Raw genomic sequence first — 19,617 nt, 5'->3', positions numbered from 1 at the left:
ATATTTGAGGATAGTTTCCTTTTAGATAAAAAGCCTGTTTGATCTTTATGTATTATCGTTTCGAGTATCCCCTTTAATCTTGTAGCTAGAATAGTTGTGAAGATCTTGTAGTCGACATTTAATAGGGAAATTGGCCTATAATTCTTGACTAATCTTTTATCCGTGCCTTCTTTATGTATTAGGGAGATATGTGCTTCTTTCCAGGAGTCTGGAATTTCCCCTTTAGTCTTTATATCTTCAATTAATTTCTTAAAGTGTGGGATTAAGGTTTCTTCAAATGTCTTGTAGTATTCTGCTGGGAGTCCATCCGGGCCAGGCGATTTACCGTTTTTTTGTTTCTTCCATGCTTCGCTAATCTCTTCTGTTGTGATTGGTTCATTCATTTTTTCCAACTGTTGGGGATTCAATTTCCATTCTGGAGAATTATTCCAATAATTTGCAATCCTCTGTTCTTCTCCTTCTCTTTTCTTATATAGTTCCTTGAAGAATCCACAGATCTCCTCTTCGATTTCTTTTTCTTTGTATATTTCTTTCCCTTGTTTGTTAAGCAATGTTGTTATCATCGTCTTCTCTCTTTCTCTTTTTATTCTGTATGCTAGCCATCTTCCCGGTTTATTTGCGTTTTCAAAAAAATTTTGCCTTGTAAATTTGATTTTCTTCTCCATCTCTTCCTGTTCTAATAAGTTAATTTTGTGCTGTAGGATATTTATTTTATTAAGTAGTTCCTTCTTTGTAGGTGCCTTCTTAAGCTTTGCTTCCTCATTTTTTAGAGATGTTATTAAAGTTTGGTATTGTTTATTTTTTTTCCCTTTTTCTTCTAGTATTGAATTCTATTGCATATCCTCGGAAATATGCTTTGGCTGTATCCCATATTGTTGTCATCCCTGTATCCTGAGGTTTGTTCATTTGAAAAAAGATGTTCATTTCATTTTTAATTTTTTTTATAAAGGTTTCTTCTCTCAGTAGTTGGGTATTAAGTCTCCACAAACTATGTCTTATTCTCTGACCTAGGGTCATCAGTATTGGGTTGTGGTCTGCATATATATTTGGTAGAATTTCAATGTCCTCTGCTTGGTATGTAACTTCTGCTGATATCCAGCAATTATCTATTCTTGACCATGATTTATGTCTATTAGAATAGAATGTGTAATCTCTTCTATTCGGGTTTCTTAATCTCCATAGATCAGTTAGATTTAGTTCCTCAGCCATCTCAAGAAACACCTTAGGTATCATATTCCTTGATTTTTTCCTCCCGTGTTGAGTTTCTTTGGATGTGTCTTTTTCTTTGTCGATTATTGCGTTGAAATCTCCCATGATACATATTTTTTGTTCTGGTCTTTGTACTAGTTGGTTTTTCAGTTGAGAGTAGAAATTGCCTTGAGCTTCATTTGGTGCATATATATTTACCAAGAGAATTTTTTCTCCTTCCTTAGAGATTTCTACCATTAATAGTCTTCCATCCTCGGCGGCAAACACTAATTCTGGCTCAAATTGTTTTTTAATGTACAATGCAACTCCATTTTTCTTCTGTTTATTTGATGCTGTGAAGACTTTGCCTAATTTTAAATTTTCTAACAGTTTTTTATCTTTTTCTACAATGTGGAACAGGAACGTTTTGACCTGGTGCCGAAATGTCATCAACGTCGGCGCCAGACGAATTCCAAAGTACTTTTGATTCAGTAGTTGTTGCAAAATATTGTAAAGAATATTTTAATGTGGTTGAAAAGTTGGAGAGGAAATATTAAGAATGAAGCAAATTATATCGATATCTGTTCCGTTTATCAACATTGCCATTCAGGAGGCAGGCACTTGGTGGAACGTGATCCAGAGAAGCAGAACTACCAGGACGCATACTATGTCCTTGGATCTACACAATTATATCAGGCCCTTTCCATAGACAGTGATTTTGAGTTACTGAAACATAGGAAGCAGAACACAGAGATAACTTTGGTGAATATGTGGGTTAAAGCAGTGGTCCCCAACCTTGGACCTCCAGATGTTCTTGGACTTCAACTCCCAGAAATCCTGGCCAGCAGAGGTGGTGGTGAAGGCTTCTGAGAGTTGCAGTCCAAGAACATCCGGAGGACCAAAGTTGGGGACTACTGGGTTAAAGGATTCTTATGGAGAAGGAGGAGATGTGGTAGTGGTGTTGAGGATAAATGACACCTTATGGAGGGGTTAGAAGATGGCTGCTGCCTCCCTGATGCTAAGATATGATACACTAGAGATGGCTTGCCAAGACTCCTCAAGCCTACTAATAGTTTCTCCTTTATTCTGACCCACATGGAAAGAAATTATACTGTCAGATAAAACCTTGGGTGTAGTGCAAGTGACTGTGAAGATCTAGGAAGGAAGGTGAATGGCCTTGGGACACATGTGGTTTTTCATCACCCCTTCCTGATATAACACAGGGAAAGAGACAAGTATACTGGAAATGATTGACGGGCTATGCATATGGTATCGTCTGAAAATATTTGACCTCTTGTATGGTAATCTTCACTTTAATTAAGAACAGCATGTGACAAGAGATGTGTTTTATCTCACTGATTCCGGAGGACCATGTTTGCAAGGAACCCTGCAAACCACTTCAGAAGGACTTTAAACTGAACTGTACTGAGGAGGGTGATGACAGGTACTGGGGACAAGAGATCAGTGAGGTATTGGAAGCTGGGATGCAACCACCGGGGACTATCTTTTTCAACAAGAAACTAGACCTGACCTTGGTCTGCCCTTAGGCCATGAGGCTTTCTGGGTGAGCACAATTTAGGTGTCTGTTTGGCAGGTGGAATTCACCAAATGGAGAATTCTTGGATTTGGAATCCAAACAAAGACAAATGTGCACACCTACCTGTTGTCTCAGAATCTCAGTTTATGATCTTCAAAAATTCTTGGAGAATGGGTGAAATCCTTGATGATTGGAAGCAGTCAAATATTGTCTCTATGTTCAAAAAGGAGAAAAAAAAGAAGATCCAGGCAATTATTAGCCAGTCAGCTTGATATCAGTACCAGTACCATTCTTTTCTAAGTGAGCACTTAGGAAAGAATTGTGTAATTTCCAAGATGTAGCAAAAGCAAGTCATACTGGACTAATCATATATCTTTATATAGAGAGAATTAAAAGCTGGGCAGATGGGGAGAATGCTGTGGATTTATTGTGTCTTAGTTTCAGCAAGGCTTTGATGAACACACTGATCATTTTACCAGGCTGGTAAAATGTGGACTCGGTGAAGCTACTGTTAGGAGGATTTGTAGCTAGATATAGACTATATCTACAGAATGCTCACCAATTATTCATTGCCACTCTGGCAAGTCACATGCTGCAAGATTTTCTTTTCTGGGCCTTGTCTTTATCAGATCTTTAAAATTACCTGAATGAAGGCATATTGAGAGGACATTGTCAGATTTTTGGCTGTTATCTAACTGTGAGGAGTAGCTAATACATCAGAAGACAGAATTGTCAATCAAGGTAACTTTGACAGATTTGAGAACTAGAGCAAAAATGAACAAAATGAGTTTAACTGGGAAAAATGTAAAGTTTTAATCTTAGGCAGGAAAAATCAGATGTACAAATAAGCGATGGATAACAGCCAGCATGACAGTAGTATGAGTGAAATGGGTCTAAGGAGCCAAGAAAAACATGAGTCGACAGTATGATGCAGCAACAAAAAAGGTTAATGCAGTGTGAGAAAGAGGTTTTAATGGGTAAACCCAGTATTTTTATTGATATGTTTTTAACTTCTTTCAATTCAGTTTCAGTTTAATATTATAGTTGATTTAATTATGTTGTGACATGATAATTTTAAATGTACTGTATCTTTTCTAATCCTACTGGGAGCAACCTTGAGCCCCAGTCCTGCAAGAAAACTGAGATATAATTCATATCATATACAGTAAGTAATAAATAAAATAATCTGAAAAGGTGATTATAATATCAGAAGGCACCTTTGTCAGATTGTACAAAATTATAAAAATACTCTATTAGCATAAATCTCTGATAGGTTTATAAAATATACAAGCTTATTTACTTACTCATTTATCTTCTAAGACCTGTAAAATTAACAACAGAAATGGGTTCCCTCCTATTCTTACTAGGATCACTGCCTCTACTGTCTTTAGAGTCTCATAAAAATTGTCCCACTGTTCTTTAGTTTGTGGTGCAATTTACCATTACAAACCATTACAAATTTACCTTTATTGGCATCTGGATTTACCTTTACAAAAAGTGAACAAGAGGGCCATTTGGTTGCAGGAGACTGTCCAAATAAAGTTTTAAAAAATGAATAGTGGTGTGCTTATGTCTTCTGTTGTTTTGGAAAAATGATAGCATGAACTGAAGAACTCTAGGACATATAGAATTTTAAGAGGCCACATTAGACAGGAATGCACAGCATCTTCTGTCTTTCAAATAAGAAATCTAAGTATCTGAATGAGGGCATAATGCCCAGAATAGTTGCACCCAAAAATGCAACTTCATCAGTGTAAATTGCAGCAGCATATTACCACAAATTAGGAAGTCAGCATAGACTTTTGCTGTCATTTATTAGCCACATGAGTTGCATGAGAGCAAATGCCTATATTGACTTTTAACTTGCAGAAACTCATTGCTCAAATTTATGTTGATGGAATTGCATCAGTGTTAAGTTGTGTTCTGGTCATTGATCCATATAGGGCCCTAGAGGTGGGTTAGGGAAACTGACTTCGTATTTTTTAAAACTACTTTGTTCCACTTTAAAAAAAAAAAACCTTCATAAAGTCAATGTTTTTAAAAGTAGTTAAAATTAAATTTTGACAGCAAAATATATAGTTAAAGCTGCAAACTAGCCATGTATTCCTTTAACTAATTAAGTTAAAGTTAGTTAATTCTATTATTTCTGTTACTCTTTTTGGGAAGTACAAAGGAACTAGACACTTTGATCAGAAGAAATTATTTCTAGCCAATAGAAGAAGCGTAATGTCTGCCTGACTGTCATCATCCATACTCTCTGGTCTGTTTAAATGTTCAAAATCTCTGAAGTGTTGTCCACCAGGTTGCCCCAGTTACTGTTAATCTGTTTTCTTAGCTTTCACATTTAGGAACAGAGGGGAGGCAAATCTCCCTATGAAACATAGATTATTATTAAAAAGAAGTATGGTGAGGGAGATACTGGGAACTAATGGAGAGAAAGGTCCAAGCCAGTAAAGAAAGGGAAGCTGGAAGAGTTCATTTAATCCCACGCATAACTGTATCCCATATTTACAGACAACAATTTTGTAAACATGTCTTGCTCTTGTTGGGCATTTGACTAGTACTGTAATAATCCTGAGATCTGCTTTAGGTGTAGCAAGGTGTCTCTGTATGTTTGATTGAACTTGACATTTTTTTCTCAGATTAAAGAACTCATATGACATAAATTACTTTGAGGCTTTCCTAATTTTTAAAAAGTGTTTGCTCTGCAGCATGGGGACAATCTTTTGAGAAATGTGAATAGGGAACACTGTTTTGTCAGTTGTGAGCACTGTCATGGGGCATTGATTAAATTTTAAGGGGCCATGCATGTAGCTGTAAACAGTTCATAATTCATTATCACTTTGAAGTCTGTTGTTTTGGGGAAAAATAAACTTATTCAAATGGTTTTATTAAAGAAATCTTAAATTATAATCACAAAAACAAATGACATTAAAATTAATTTTCTTTAATCACTGAGAGTTACGTTTTAGGTCCCATGACACTTTGTTTCACTTTTTCTGCCCAAGCTGTTTTAGAGTGAAATTCAGGATCATTTGACCAAGGCAAAAGGAGAGATTCTTGACTCAGTCAGATGGGCATTATTTGTCCTCCTGGTTGGTGTACTGCGGGGCTGGATTGGTTCACTCCCCTCTTGGCAGACAGTTTGATTGGTAGGGCAAACCAGTCCATTCCCAGAGTGCCCCTAACCATACCTTTTTCAGCCCCTGTTAGGGGCTTAAACTTTTTTGATATGGGGTGGTGTGCTCTAGCACAGTGGTCTCTAACCTTGGGCCTCCAGATGTTCTTGGACTTCACCTCCCAGAAATCCTGGCCAGCAGAGGTGATGGTGAAGGCTTTTGGGAGTTGTAGTCCAAGAACATCTGGAGGCCCAAGGTTGGGGACCACTGCTCTAGCATGTGTAATTGCTAGGAACGGACCAAAATCGAGCCTTGCAACTGTCAAAACTGCAAAGTCTCCTTCCATTTTGAGTTTGTGGTATTGTGAAGTGGCTTAATAAGCAAGTCACTTCAAGGCATCAGCAAATAGAACACTTCCCCTTTTCCTCTGTAGAAGGGAATTGTTATTATTTACCTGTGGTAGACCATTAATGATGTACTGAATTACTTATATTCAGTTTTTTAAAAAAGTTTTTTTGCCTTTGCTGAGACCTCGTAGGCAGTTTCTCAATTGGCACTACACACAGGTAATCTTTAGTCTACCAGCAGCAGCAGCAACAGCAGCAGTAGTAGTTATTTCACTTCCCATACTCCTCTGAGAATTTTTGCAGTTTGCAGAAGTATCCAGTTTGCCAATACCCTGATGCAGCTTGTTTATTAAGCCACTTCATAATACTGGGAATTGAAGCAGAAGAAGCCATACTAAATAGGGTGGGTCCCTTGAAGCTGACGTGCCATTTGAATGTGAAGATCACAACAAAATGCATATTGTTCTTCCCCAACCTATTTAGTCTGCATCATCCCTCTCCAAAAGGGCCAGTGTAATCACAGCCAGAGGCTGTCTCATACAGTTCAATGGCCAGTAGGTTATATTGAATGAGGCCATTGGTCCAACTAGTGGTATGTTGTCTGCCTTGACCAGCTAAGATTGTCCAACATCTTAGCCAGAGGAAGATCTTCTTTCCTGATATACCAGGAACTGTGGCATTCAAAAGATGTGCTCTACTACTGAGCTCCTGACAGGAGAGGGCAGGGTGAAAAGAAAGGAAGATGAGGCAAACCAGAGTCAGTAAAAAATCAAGAAAGTGCCTTTCAGCCTTAAAGTACAAAAATGTATTCATTGCACAGTTTGGAGGAACAGATACATATTATTTTTAGCTTGGGACTTTCTCTTATTTCAAAAATCCAATATAGTTCACGATTTAAAGATTGCTCACAAAGCCCTTTTTGGTCCACAACATGAAGTATGAACCCTTTTTGTGGAATAATAAGGGCCACATTTTAAAAAAAGTCTTCCTTTTCTCGATGTTCAGATTTTGTTATTCAGTAGATGTTATATTAAATTGGATTTTGTGTCCATCATTATTAAAATGTGAAGTGTGTCGGTCACAAAACATACATTTCAGGGCAGTTAGCTGAATAATTCTTTTCTTTATTATCCCAAATTACTGCTGAGCTCTGGAGAGGTGAGCAGTTTAGCCAATTATTGCCATTTGAGCTGGATTTGTGGGTGATTAGCTCCTGGTCGAATTCAGTCCTGGTAAGGACTTTGAAGCCTTCACTTGTGTGATTTTCACAGCAGTGAGGTAGGAATAGACGCAGCTAATGACAGGAAGGTCGCTTGGGTTATGTGACCTGTGAGGGGGGTGGTTAGGTTTAGCAAATAGGGCATCCACAATAACAAGTGTGTCACTAACCCTGCCGTGCATAATCGAAGTTTTATAGGATTGTTGGAGATGCTGACAGCTCAATTAAAGTGTAACCCTTTGTACGATACACCCTGGTAGAATGACAGAAATATTACCAACAAAAAAGGAGGGGGCCACAAGGGAACTGGTTAAGGATCCTATATTCTTTTTCACTACTTCATGGAAAGATCTACAGAGTAAGCTGCAAAAATCATCCATTTGTGAAATGGCTTGTCTGGGGGAAGGGAATCATGCCAAACATGCTTTTTAAAAAAGCTTCGGTTAAGTGATGTTCCTGATGTTTCTATGGAAACAGTTTCGATCAGGATGGAAAGTTTAATTCTGTTTTTAAAGCATTGTGGAATTCTCCCCCATCAAGCCCCCACCATGTCCACGAGCCCCTTCCACCTCATATATCTGGCTAGAATACTGTATGTGATGCAAGGCAGAATTATTGGGGGGTTGAACTTGCTGTCTTTTGTACCTCACATTTTAGATGTAGACACAAAACTGTAACAATAACAAGAGAACCCTGAGCCTAAGCTCAAAGACCACAAAGGTTTAGGGAGTTTTATGGATCTTTAGGGCATTTTACTTAGGATTTGTTTAATTTTTAAAAGCACATTGATTTTAGTTATATTTAATATATCTTTGTACTTGAGGCCTGCAATGGCATCTTCAGTCACTTGATGATTTCTATATGTAGATATGCATTTAATATAACAGGGAAGCAGAGGAGATTTTGGCACTACTGTTAGATGTATTTTTAAAGAAACTTCTCATTTTTAAAGTACCTTCTTGCATGTTGAAAAGCTCTAATGCAAAATCAGTGATTTACATGTGGATGTGTTGTGTACTTTCTGCGTTACCAGAAGTGGAAGGATTGTTGATGTCCAGGGGTTATTAAGTCTGCTTAGCAGCAATAGGGAATCTTAACTGAGGGCAGAGGGGCAGAATTATATATATAAAAAGTAGAACAATGGATAGGACAAAGCTACAAATCATCTATTACTCAGACTGGAGATTACCAAACATTCAAAGGGCTGAGATACTGTAGAAATGTTGTAACCAGTTAATTTTTATTATTACCCACTTACACATTTTGTGAGAGTTCATCACTTGAATCACCCTGATATTTTTGGGAGTAGATATCTGCCAAAACTCTAAGGTCCAACAACTGATTTTAATATTTAAACTCAAAATGCAGGGAGTGCCAGTCGGATTTGCAGATGAAAAAAAAATTGAGTGGAATAGTTAAAACCCTGGAAGACAGAAACAACATTCAAAATGACCTTGAATGGCTTGAACACTGGGCTGAAAATAACAGAATGAAATTCAGCAGGGATAAGTGCAAAGTACTGCACCTTGGAAAAAGAAACCAAACACACAGTTACAAGATGGGGGATAACTGGCTTAGCAATACTACAAGCAAGAAGGATCTTGGAATTGTAATAATAATAATCTGAATACTTCATGAGCCAACATTGTGATGTTACTACAAAAAATGCAAATACTATTTTAGACTGCATTAGTAGAAAAATAGTCTCCAAATCCCACAAAGTACTCATTGTATTTGGCACTGGTTGGGCCTCATCTTGAGTACTGTGTCCAGTTCTGGACACCGCAGTTCAAGAAGGATGCTGACAAACTGGACAAATTGGAACAATTGGAACAAGTTCAGAGGAGGGCAACAAGGATGATCAGCATTGTGAGGAAGTCTGAAAGAACTGGGCATGTTTAGCCTCGAGAAAGGAAGATTTAAGGAGATATATAACACTTTTCAAATATTTGAAAGGCTGTTATACAGAGGAGGGGCAGGATCTGTTCTCCATAAACCCAGAGTGCAGGACTAAGAACAGTGGGCTCAAATTACAGGAAACCAGATTTAGCTTGAATACTGTATCAAGAAAATCTTTGTAACTGTTAAAGCAGTATAGTAATGGAACCAATTACCTTGAGAGGTTTTGAGTGCTCCAAGGAATTCAAGAGAAACTTAGACAACCACCTGTCAGATATCCATTGATTTGTATTCCTGCATTGAGGAGGTGAAAGATCTTATAGGCCCCTCCCAACTTCAAGATTCTATGAAAATGGTTTGGGATTAAGAATATCTCAGATTATCACATTTCTTCTTGGTATGAGACTACCTGAGGCTTCCTGTTTAATTTCAGGGCCCCTCTTCAAGTCCTCTTCAGATACTGTTTCTGATTATTTAGTAATTTGTTTATTGTGACCATATATCAGCAATTTAAAAACAGTACCAAACAACAGAAAAACAATTAACAGTGCTCTCAAATGAAGTATATTTAAGTACTCATTTGAAATATGTAGTGCTCTTTGTGTGGTTTATAGATTGGGTTACCAGTTGTGCTTGCCATTGCACAGAATTTTGCAACCTTGGCTGTTACTTCACTTAAAGAATGAGAAAGAAGTGGGTAGACATAATATTTACCAGGTTTACCTGGGAATTTGTCACAACCATACCTCATTGACAGGGAAAAAAGCATTGCGAATTCACAGGTATTTTCCTTCTAGTAACTTGGATGGGAGTACATTACAACAGGTCAAACTGAAAACTCTAGATAACTTCTGAATTCTAACTGTAGTCCCCAACCACCAGATAATATGGGATTCTCTCCACAAAAGAGCAATATCCCAAATCCATTGTTTTAATCATTTTGAATTATTTTATTTTTTAAAGGGATAGGGTTTATGGTACAAATAGAGGGACCAGATAAAAGAAGGGGGGAAGGGTAGGCAAAGGTAAAATTCCAGAGAGCAAAAAGTATTCTCACATCTGCTTATACAATTATATTAAAAATGGAAATCATACAAAGATACTGTAAAAAGAAAACATTATAGCAGTTTTCCAAGGTATCTGTCATTACTAATCTTCCATTTTCTTTGACCTTCTCTTTCTTTTTATCTTTAAGTTTACTAATTTTATAGGTTTAGTATTATTTGGCCAAGTTTAAATCTATTTCTCTAAATCAATGTTATAATCATTAGTTTGTTTTATCATATGTTCTTTCGCAACAAAATACCTTCTTAAATTGAACATTTATCTCCACTACTCTATCTCCATATTCTAACCAATTTTTGTGCCCCCTCTTATTATGTCGTATTTTATTTTCCATCTTATGGACCATGCATCCACTCTCAAGAGCTTCATCTACTCCATGTATCCACTCTTTTGCCCCATCTGCCACAGCATGTGTCCCATCATCTCTTCTCCCTTTCATAGTAAAGTTCATGGTAAAGTTCACCATTTGCTGCATTTCTGCTGCTGACATCTCTGTAAAAGGGATTAACAAATTAGCTCTCCAGTGCATTATATCTTCACCTTTTTCTTCTGAAACCTTCTGGGGTTTAAGAATAACATTGTCTCTCTCCATCTTCACTGTAAATTCCATCTGTGTCCCTACGTCTATAGGTTGTTCAAATAGTTGGTCCATCCCTGCTTTTATCTGATATAGTCCGTTAAGTATAATGGTTGAATATTCTTGAGAATGTCTTGTTGTCCCATGATTGGAGGTATCTGGATTTTTTCCCGGTGGATAGTAACCATAGTAGTTATTCAGAATGGTAGCTTATGTCTTGGGGCAGAAAATATTTGTAATTCAATCTTTCTCTCCTTGGGCTTTGTAATTAGCAGTGGTTGATAGTGGGGAGGACTTTTCCCAAGACTGTTTCTGGCTTTCCCAGAAGTAGTTTATGGTTATATTGTCCTGCAGAAGCGAGTGTTATTGCTGCAATAGAAGCAATGCTGTTTTTCTCCCTCCCCCCTCTTTCTTTCTGTTTCTCTCAGTCACACCTCAGATGAAGTGGGGGAAATGTTCACCAGTTGGACCAGATGTAGGTCTAGTCACTTTCTCTGACAGATTACACCCCACTCTCTTCATTGTTTAGGTCCTTAAGAGTTCCATATGTAAAACAAGCCACTTATTTCAACTTTTGATCAAGATTGTTTCAAAAAATCCTTCTGTACTTTTACGCTTTCTTTCTTTGGGTCATTCACAGCTTTGTGCTAAGATGGCACCCACTCAGTTTCTGCTTCTAGATGGAACTTCAAAGAGAGGCCAGTTCAGGGATCCCCTTGGCCACCCCGCTTCTCAGTCAGATTCTGTTACTTTAGACTTTCACTTCTCCTAGTAAAAGTCCTTTCCCCCCAGGTTTGAAGGGATCGAAACCAAGTGGTCTTGGCCAGTTTCAGGAATCCTCCTGAAACCTATCCGATCTCACTGCAGTGAAGCTCCACCTCCACCAAATCCATTGTTTAATCATTTCCATGCTTTCAAGAGTCTGAGTTGCAACAGGTCTGGTGGGTTAAGCCTGTAAATCAGTAATTTCTTCACAACAGATAACCCCAAGCCTGAATGATGATTATCCGTTAGAATCAGGGGAGGTAATCTGAGGGGGTTAAGATTTACTTTAAACCAGAAACTGATTATTCAAAACCAACTTCTTATATCAAGTACCACCATCCACAATTCTCATCATAGGAAACCGAAAATGAATCATAAGAATTTAAATTTTACTGTCACAAGATAGTGAAAATATTGGTGAGAAACTAATTGTGTCTGATGCATACATTGTGTCACCACCTCACTTTGATTCATAGAATAATTGAGTAAGAAGGGGCCTATAAGTTCATTGAGTCCAGCTGTTGACCAGAGTTTTAATATAAATTTATGTCATATTTTATCGCAGCTTGGAGATGGAGTGAGCTATTTAGTGATGGGCTTCAGATAATACTTATTTAAAATGGGTATGTGTAACATTGCTTTTGACTTGCAATGGCATCCTAGAACCGGACATGGCATATATGCCCTAGCAAATATGTTGCATAAAAAGCAAGCAGCTGTTGCTTATGCCCATTAAAAATGAATTCAAACCATGATAAGTATCTTGAATGTAACACATCCAGTATGCTTAGATTCTGAATGAATGTCTATAATAATTTGTCTCAGAAAACAGTTTTCTACACATATGTCCCCCCCCCAATGCTATGCACATGATGACCTTGTTTTGCTTTCCTTCCTTTCAGTTTCTTTCCAACAGCCATACCAGCAGCACATTTGGGAACTTCTACTGTTAGGAAATGCGTTAGCCATGCCTTTTGATTTTCTTTTTCCCCAGTTTGTCCTCTTCTTTGGCTTCATCTTTGTTTTTGCCTCTTCTTTATTTGCTCCTTTGTTTTTGTGTTTCACCTCTTTGATGAAGTATCCATATTCTTGTGATCCAAATGGTTAGAGGCAAGTGGTCAGAACTTCCAAAGAGCCAAACATCTAATTCTTTCGATCTTATTCCAATGGTGAATTATTGGAGAACTCAATGACACCAATAGATTGATCTTGATTTCCAATTCAAGACTGCTTCAGATCTAGCTGGCGTTGTACCTGCCACAGAAAGTATTATCAGTTTTGATCACCCCCCCAATCTCAGTCACAGTGAGCTGAGGACATTCCCTGCATGCAACAGTTCCCAAGCATGGGAACACTGGGGGTACTCCCAGACTGGAAACAACAGGCACTGTCCTTTTTCTTATTCTTGATGCTGGCCGCTGTTGAGAATGATCCCTAGTCTCCACTTATTTTAGGGACTTGTTCATATACCACGATTACCCAGGTTGGCCTTACTCTTGGGATTATCTTTATTACACTGCTTCTTCTTTGTGGTCTCTGTGAATGCACACTAATGGGTTTAATCTGCGCTTAGAGTTCTCATAATAAGAAATATTCTGAAGTGGTTTACCTCTGCTGCCATTTGCCCAGTGCTAACAGATTTATCTTGAGTGTCACTGCTGTTATCTTTAAAAGTTCTTTGTGGTCTCTGTGAATCACACTGTGGGTAATCCGCGCATGTTCAGAGCCTCATTGTTCATTCTAGAGCTTCTGCGATAGCAAAAAGATATATTAGTGCAGACCCCTCCGCCCCTGGTATATGTACCTTGGCACCAAGGCTCTCCCTTCAGTTCCTTCCAACCACCACATTGCGAGCCTCTATCGTTCCTTCTGCGAAAGCTGAAAGAGAAAGAAAAGGAAAGTTATTCAATCTTGTTTTATTTTATTCAGTACTTTAATATAACAACTATTATTAACTGATGCTTGTAATAATAAGAAAACCATGCCGGCCTTAGGGCTGAAACAATTCTCCCCCCACAAACTGATCTTCAGTTCATGACCTCTTCTGGCCACGCAGAAGAGTTTAAACGCTGCGTGGCCTGCAATTGCAAGATTCCACTCTCAAACGGCCACACTAAGTGTCTTTTTTGTCTTGGTGAGGCTCATCAAACCTCATTGTGTCCCCATTGCAAAAACTTTAGGCACAGAGTTCTCCACACCTGTCTTTCCAGGCCTAAGCTTCACTTCTGGTAGCAACCTCTCCAGCCAGATAAACCCATGGCACAGCCCTTCTGCAAGTCCATATCCCACGCTAAGGCCATGGAAAAAGCAGTTTCTGAAGTGGCGAATGAATGCTGGTCCGCTACCCCTTCGCACCCCAAGTCCACTTCTGTGACCACGCGAGCACACAAAAGTAAGCAGTGAAAGTCAAAACTCTAGACATTGAAAACTGTGCCGAAGAGGAAACTGTCAATCGACACTTCCTCGGTGCCAGAACCTTTGCCTCCAAAGTTACTGCTTTGAGTGGATTGTTAGTACTAGTTCTTTTTCCATTTTTGCGTTTTCCATTTCTCAGAGTGGCATTTCATTTTGGGTTTGGTTTTATATTAGTCTACTTACTGTTTTTAGCTTTAATATTGCATTTTAATGATGTAAGCTGCCTCTTTATACTAATTGTTCTTAGCCTTAAATATTGTCTTTTAATGATAACCACCATTATATAATCATTGTTTTCAACTTTAACTATTGTCTTTCAATGCTGTAAGCTGCCTTGGATCCTTTCCAAGGAGAAAGGTGGGGTAGAAATATTTTAAATAAGTACAGTTGTGTTCAAAATTATTCAGCTCCCACTGAAATTGAATGTTTTGGCCATTTTGACATTGATTTTGATCATTCAGTCATCTTGCTTACATTTACATGAAAGAGGCACTTGTAGGTCAGAGAAATATAACCTTAAGTTTATAATGAAATAACCACAAATGTCTTCTCTGTGCTCACATCATTATTAGTTTTTATTCAACCCCCAAGTGACATTCAATCTTAGTACTTAGTACAACATCCTTTTACAGTTATAACAGCTTTTAAACGTGAAGCATAGCTTGACACAAGTGTCTTGCAGCGATCTACGGGTATCTTCGCCCATTCTTCATGGGCAAAAGCCTCCAGTTCAGTCAAATTCTTAGGCTTGCGCACTGCAACTGCTTTCTTTAAGTCCCACCAGAGGTTCTCAATCGGATTTAAGTCTGGTGATTGCGATGGCCACTCCAAAATGTTCCAGCCTTTCCTCTGCAACCATGCTCTAGTGGACTTGGAGGTATGCTTGGGATCATTGTCCTGTTGAAAGGTCCAACGTCTCCCAAGCCTCAGGTGTGTGACGGACTGCATCACATTTTCATCCAATATCTCCTGGTACTGAAGAGAATTCATGGTACCTTGTACACGCTGAAGCTTCCCTGTACCTGCAGAAGCAAAACAGCCCCAAAGCATTATTGACCCTCCGCCATGCTTCACAGTAGGCAAGGTGTTCTTTTCGTCATATGCCTTGTTCTTCCTCCTCCAAACATAGTGTTGATCCATGGGCCCAAACAGTTCTAATTTTGTTTCATCAGTCCACAGAACACTATCCCACAACTTTTGTGGTTTGCCCACATGACTTTTGGCATACTGCAGTCGACTCTTCTTATTCTTGGGAGACAGCAAGGGGGTGCGCCTGGGGGTTCTGGCATGGAGACCTTCATTACACAGTGTGCGCCTTATTGTCTGAGCTGAAACTTCTATACCCACATCTGACAAATCTTTTTTCAGTTCCTCAGCAGTCACACAGGGACTTTTCACTACGCTTCAGGTAGCGCACAGCAGTCAAAGTCAGCATCTTCTTTCTTCCACGACCAGGTAGCATTTCAACAGTGCCCTTTGCCTTGAATTTGCGAATGATGCTTCCTATGGTGTCTCTTGGTATGTTTAACTTCTTTGCAATCTTCTTATAGCCATTGCCCTTCCTGTGAAGACAAATCACCTCTTCTCTTGTCTTCCTGGACCATTCTCTTGACTTCACCATGTTTGTAACCACACCAGTAAATGTCTAGAAGGAGCTGAGTATCACAGTCATTTTAAAGCTGCCTAATTGGTGCTTATTATGCTTGATTGGTGCTCGGTGACATCCACAGGTGTTTTCAATACCTGATCGAAAACACCTGAATGAACCTCTCTTCTTCAGAGTGGTAGTCTTTAAGGGGTTGAATAATTGTGGCAATGAAGAAACCACAAAAGAAACATTTACTACTGTATTACATAAACAATTGATGTTATTTTAGTTGCATTTGGTTCTTTAAAACGTCCTTGTAGGATTTCATTCTGAATACAATTCCAAATGTACACTATAGTCCCTAAACCCCTTTACAGCATTGGGGGCTGAATAATTTTGAACACAACTGTAAATAAAATTATGCAAACAACTTGAGACTTTTTCCCTTTGATGATTTACTGTGGAGAACAGGAGGGAATGTTGGCATTCAACCAGTACCAATCCCTTCCTAAGTGGTAGCTTGGGTGGTTGGCTGCTTGTTTGTTTACATCATGCACATTCATCTGGCCAGCATATCTCTTAACACTAACACAAGACTGAGGCGACTAAAGCTGGAGAAACTAAAGCTGCAAGGAGAAGCTCAATGATCCAGAGTTCTTCCCAATTTGCTGTGGTCCAGTGGATCCACTCATGGCCAGTATCAGCCTAAATAGTAGACTTATTTGCAACATTTGTAGAATGTTTTTGAGGACTTCAGAGCAGCATGTTGAACTCTGTGAAGCAAGATGAAAACATGGCAAGAAGTGCATTGAAATTCATTATCTGGCTAAAGTTGCACTCTTCTTTTTCAAATACCTTCTCATAAACTGGTGTCTTTGTCAAGCAAAACATTCAGAAGCAGACAGCATAAAGTGCAATGATTGTGGCGTAGCTTTGATAAAAAGATGTGTTGGCAGACAGTGATTATATTCTTTAGAGAAAAAGTAAGGTTGTTTCCATGACCATGAATGATCCAGTGATGACTGGAGAAGACTTCATAATTATGAATGTCAAGCAACTGTTTCACTGCTTCATTTGTGTCTTTAAAAGCAAAATTGGTATTGTAACTTGCCTGTTAAGAAACACTATGTCTGACATCACATTTTGGCAAGGACTTCAGACATCTTTGGTACATACAAACAGTATATATCAATACAACCAATATATTTTGGTTTTAAACTCTTATTAGTAATAACACAGAGTGTGGTTACACTAGGAAAAATGTATTTGAATCAGGCTTAGCATGTTTTAAGCCAGCTTTTAAAAGGTGACTACAAGACAAACATGGAAGTGCAGATTTTCTTTTTGGGAAGCATGTTTTTGGATGGAAAGCAAAGTATTTTATTAGGTGTATTCGCAAAGGCTTTCACGGCTGGGATCTAATGGTTGTTGTGGGTTTTTCGGGCTTCTTGGCCAACACGGCAAAGAAGGCCAAAAAACCCACAACAACCACTATTTTATTAGGCATTAAGAGGGTTGTTTATTTTAACTAACTTGTGAAATTGATTTAGTTTGAATCATTTTGGCATATGTGCACGTCTCTGTGGTGCCTTCTCAGGGAACAGCTGGAACATTCTTAAAGGGTTAGAAGCAGTCCATTTTTCCAAAGGGACAAACAGCTTTGCCAGCAAGCAACTCCGCAATTCCACAGGCCTTTTCATCTGCTTATATAGCAGTATGTCTCGGCTTGTGATGGTCTTCATTCCTTGTTAGTTTCAAGATCAAGTCTCACAAGGTCCACTCCTTACCTCTTTGCAAACATCTTGAAGAAAAAGACAGTAATGATAAGGAATGTTTAAGTTTAAAGGAGGAGATTGCCTGCCTCCTGTCAGGTCAAGAGGGGAGTCATCCTGGGGGATGTCCACGATCTATCCTAGGTTGGTGTTCTTTGGAGCCAAAAGGAGCCAGAATATTTTCAAGAGCCATGCCTTGGCTTCTTTCTCCTTTTAGTCCCTAGCAGCTCTATCTCTCTATGCATGTTTTCCAAAATACTGCTTCTATCTGCCTCCCAGGAAACAGCTGGATCATTCTTAAAGAGACAGAGGCATCCAAGCTTTCCAAAGGGACAAGCAGCTTTGCCAGCAGACCCTCCACAACTCCATAGGCCTTTCCACCTGCTTGTGTAGCAATGTGTCAGTTGAAAGGGGGCAGGGAAGCAGCCTCTGTGTGTGTGTGTGTGTGTGTGTGTGTGTGTGTTTTGCCATTTTAAAATAAATAAGTAAACAAACAAACAAACAAACAAACAAAACAGCAACCAGCGGGTGGGAGAAAGTTACTGAGCTCTGGTTAATTTCTCTTGCCTTCCATCTTGCCAGCACTGGCTGCCATTCCTTTGCTCCCATCTGTGTGTGTGTGTGGCAGGGTGTGTGTGAGGAGCCATAGCAGTGTGCCAATTTGAAATACATTTTTAAAAAATAGAAATAGAAAAAAAATTAGAGCAGCAGGAGGAAGTGGCCAGTGGGAGGTCAGTCAGGTGGGCGCAGGACAAAACCTCAGCTGCAGTGATTTTAAAAGCCCATGTAGCCTCCTCAACTGATATACAACACAGCTTAGAAATGGATTAAAAGTTTTCCCAGGAGGATGCACATAGACCCAAATCCCATATGACTACCATGTGACTTTAACCTGATTTCAAAAACCCCGATCAAACTACCAATTTATTTTCATAGTATAAACATGTTCTAAGATGAAGACAAACATATCTGCCTTTTAGAAAGGGAGGAGGGCATACAAAGGACTGGAAGCAATCAAACAATACTGATGTCAGGAGGAAGGCATGACCAAACATGAAAGTTACCTGCTTATTTGTATGGCCATGCAATCTGTTACTTTCGCAGGTAAAGAGGAGGTTATTGAGGGAAAGAGTGACTTCATAGTTCCTCTTGTTGCAAAGAAGACATTGCAGATTTGTTCAGCTGTTGCTGAAACAGAGGCTCAACATGACAAAAAGTATTCTGTAGTAAGCAGCTTTAGTTAGCGGCAATAACATTATATTCCACTCTAACTTGTCGTTGTGCTAAAAACTGCTATGGAAGAGGTGCATAACAAGTCTTTAGGCAGGTTTTTTGGAATGCTGTTCTTCATAGACACATAGATGAATTTAATAACATAAGCTGAACACTCTATGAAATGGTTACCACAGAAGAAACTAATAAACTGTTCATGTAAAATTTGATCTCACAGGATCTCTTGAATGTCCATTGCGGCAAAGTTGCAAAACTTCAGAATCTTCTGTCTGTTTCAGCTGTGGTGTGCTGCCACTGGGGGTGCAGTGGGGCAGGAATTTGGATTCTGATAGGTTGAAAACCATTCCATTTTTACAGGCGGTAGCGCCAAATAACTTTATTCATCTTGTTATTTGCAATGCCAAGACAGACTTAAAATATGTTGATGAGCATAGACAAATATAAACTTGTTAGTGCAGAAAAATGTGTATGGTACTGCATTGTTTTTATTACTGTGTTTCCCTGAAAATAAGAAAGGGTCTTATATTAATTTTTGCTCCAAAAACACATTAGGGCTTATTTTCAGGGGATGTTTTATTTTACAATCATGTCATCTTCTGGTTGCTGCACAATGCTGCACAATGGTGGAGGGTGGGGTTTCACTTAACTAGGGCTTATTACGAGCATCCTGAAAAATCATCCTAGGGCTTATTTTCAGGTTAGGTCTTATTTTGGGGGAAACAAGGTAATTATTGGTATTAATTATTTGTATAAATAATAATTTTATTTACTGCCATTTGATATGGTATACTCAACAGAAAAGAAATTTAGAAGATGCTATAAAGGATGAAAGAACAAAGTCAAATTATAACTGCAGTTATAAAATTTCATTTTTATGGTATATACTGGGCTTT

General features: G+C 38.7%; 1 protein-coding gene and 1 long non-coding RNA gene across 12 annotated transcripts in view; one reads left to right on the top strand and one right to left on the bottom strand.

Moving 5' to 3' along the window:
• AGAP1 (ArfGAP with GTPase domain, ankyrin repeat and PH domain 1) overlaps positions 1 to 19,617 on the top strand; it is a 528,918-nt gene that overhangs the window by 239,296 nt on the left and 270,005 nt on the right. The gene's annotated exons all lie outside the window — the stretch shown is intronic.
• LOC144583975 (uncharacterized) lies at positions 3,130 to 15,867 on the bottom strand. Its single transcript, XR_013537926.1, has 2 exons — positions 13,326 to 15,867; positions 3,130 to 12,970 (listed from the first exon to the last, which is right to left on the bottom strand). It is a non-coding gene; the product is annotated as an uncharacterized LOC144583975 (long non-coding RNA).

This window comes from Pogona vitticeps, chromosome 1 (assembly GCF_051106095.1).
Source record: "Pogona vitticeps strain Pit_001003342236 chromosome 1, PviZW2.1, whole genome shotgun sequence".
Taxonomy (NCBI): Eukaryota; Metazoa; Chordata; class Lepidosauria; order Squamata; family Agamidae; genus Pogona; species Pogona vitticeps.
This window is presented reverse-complemented; position numbering and strand designations above follow the sequence as displayed.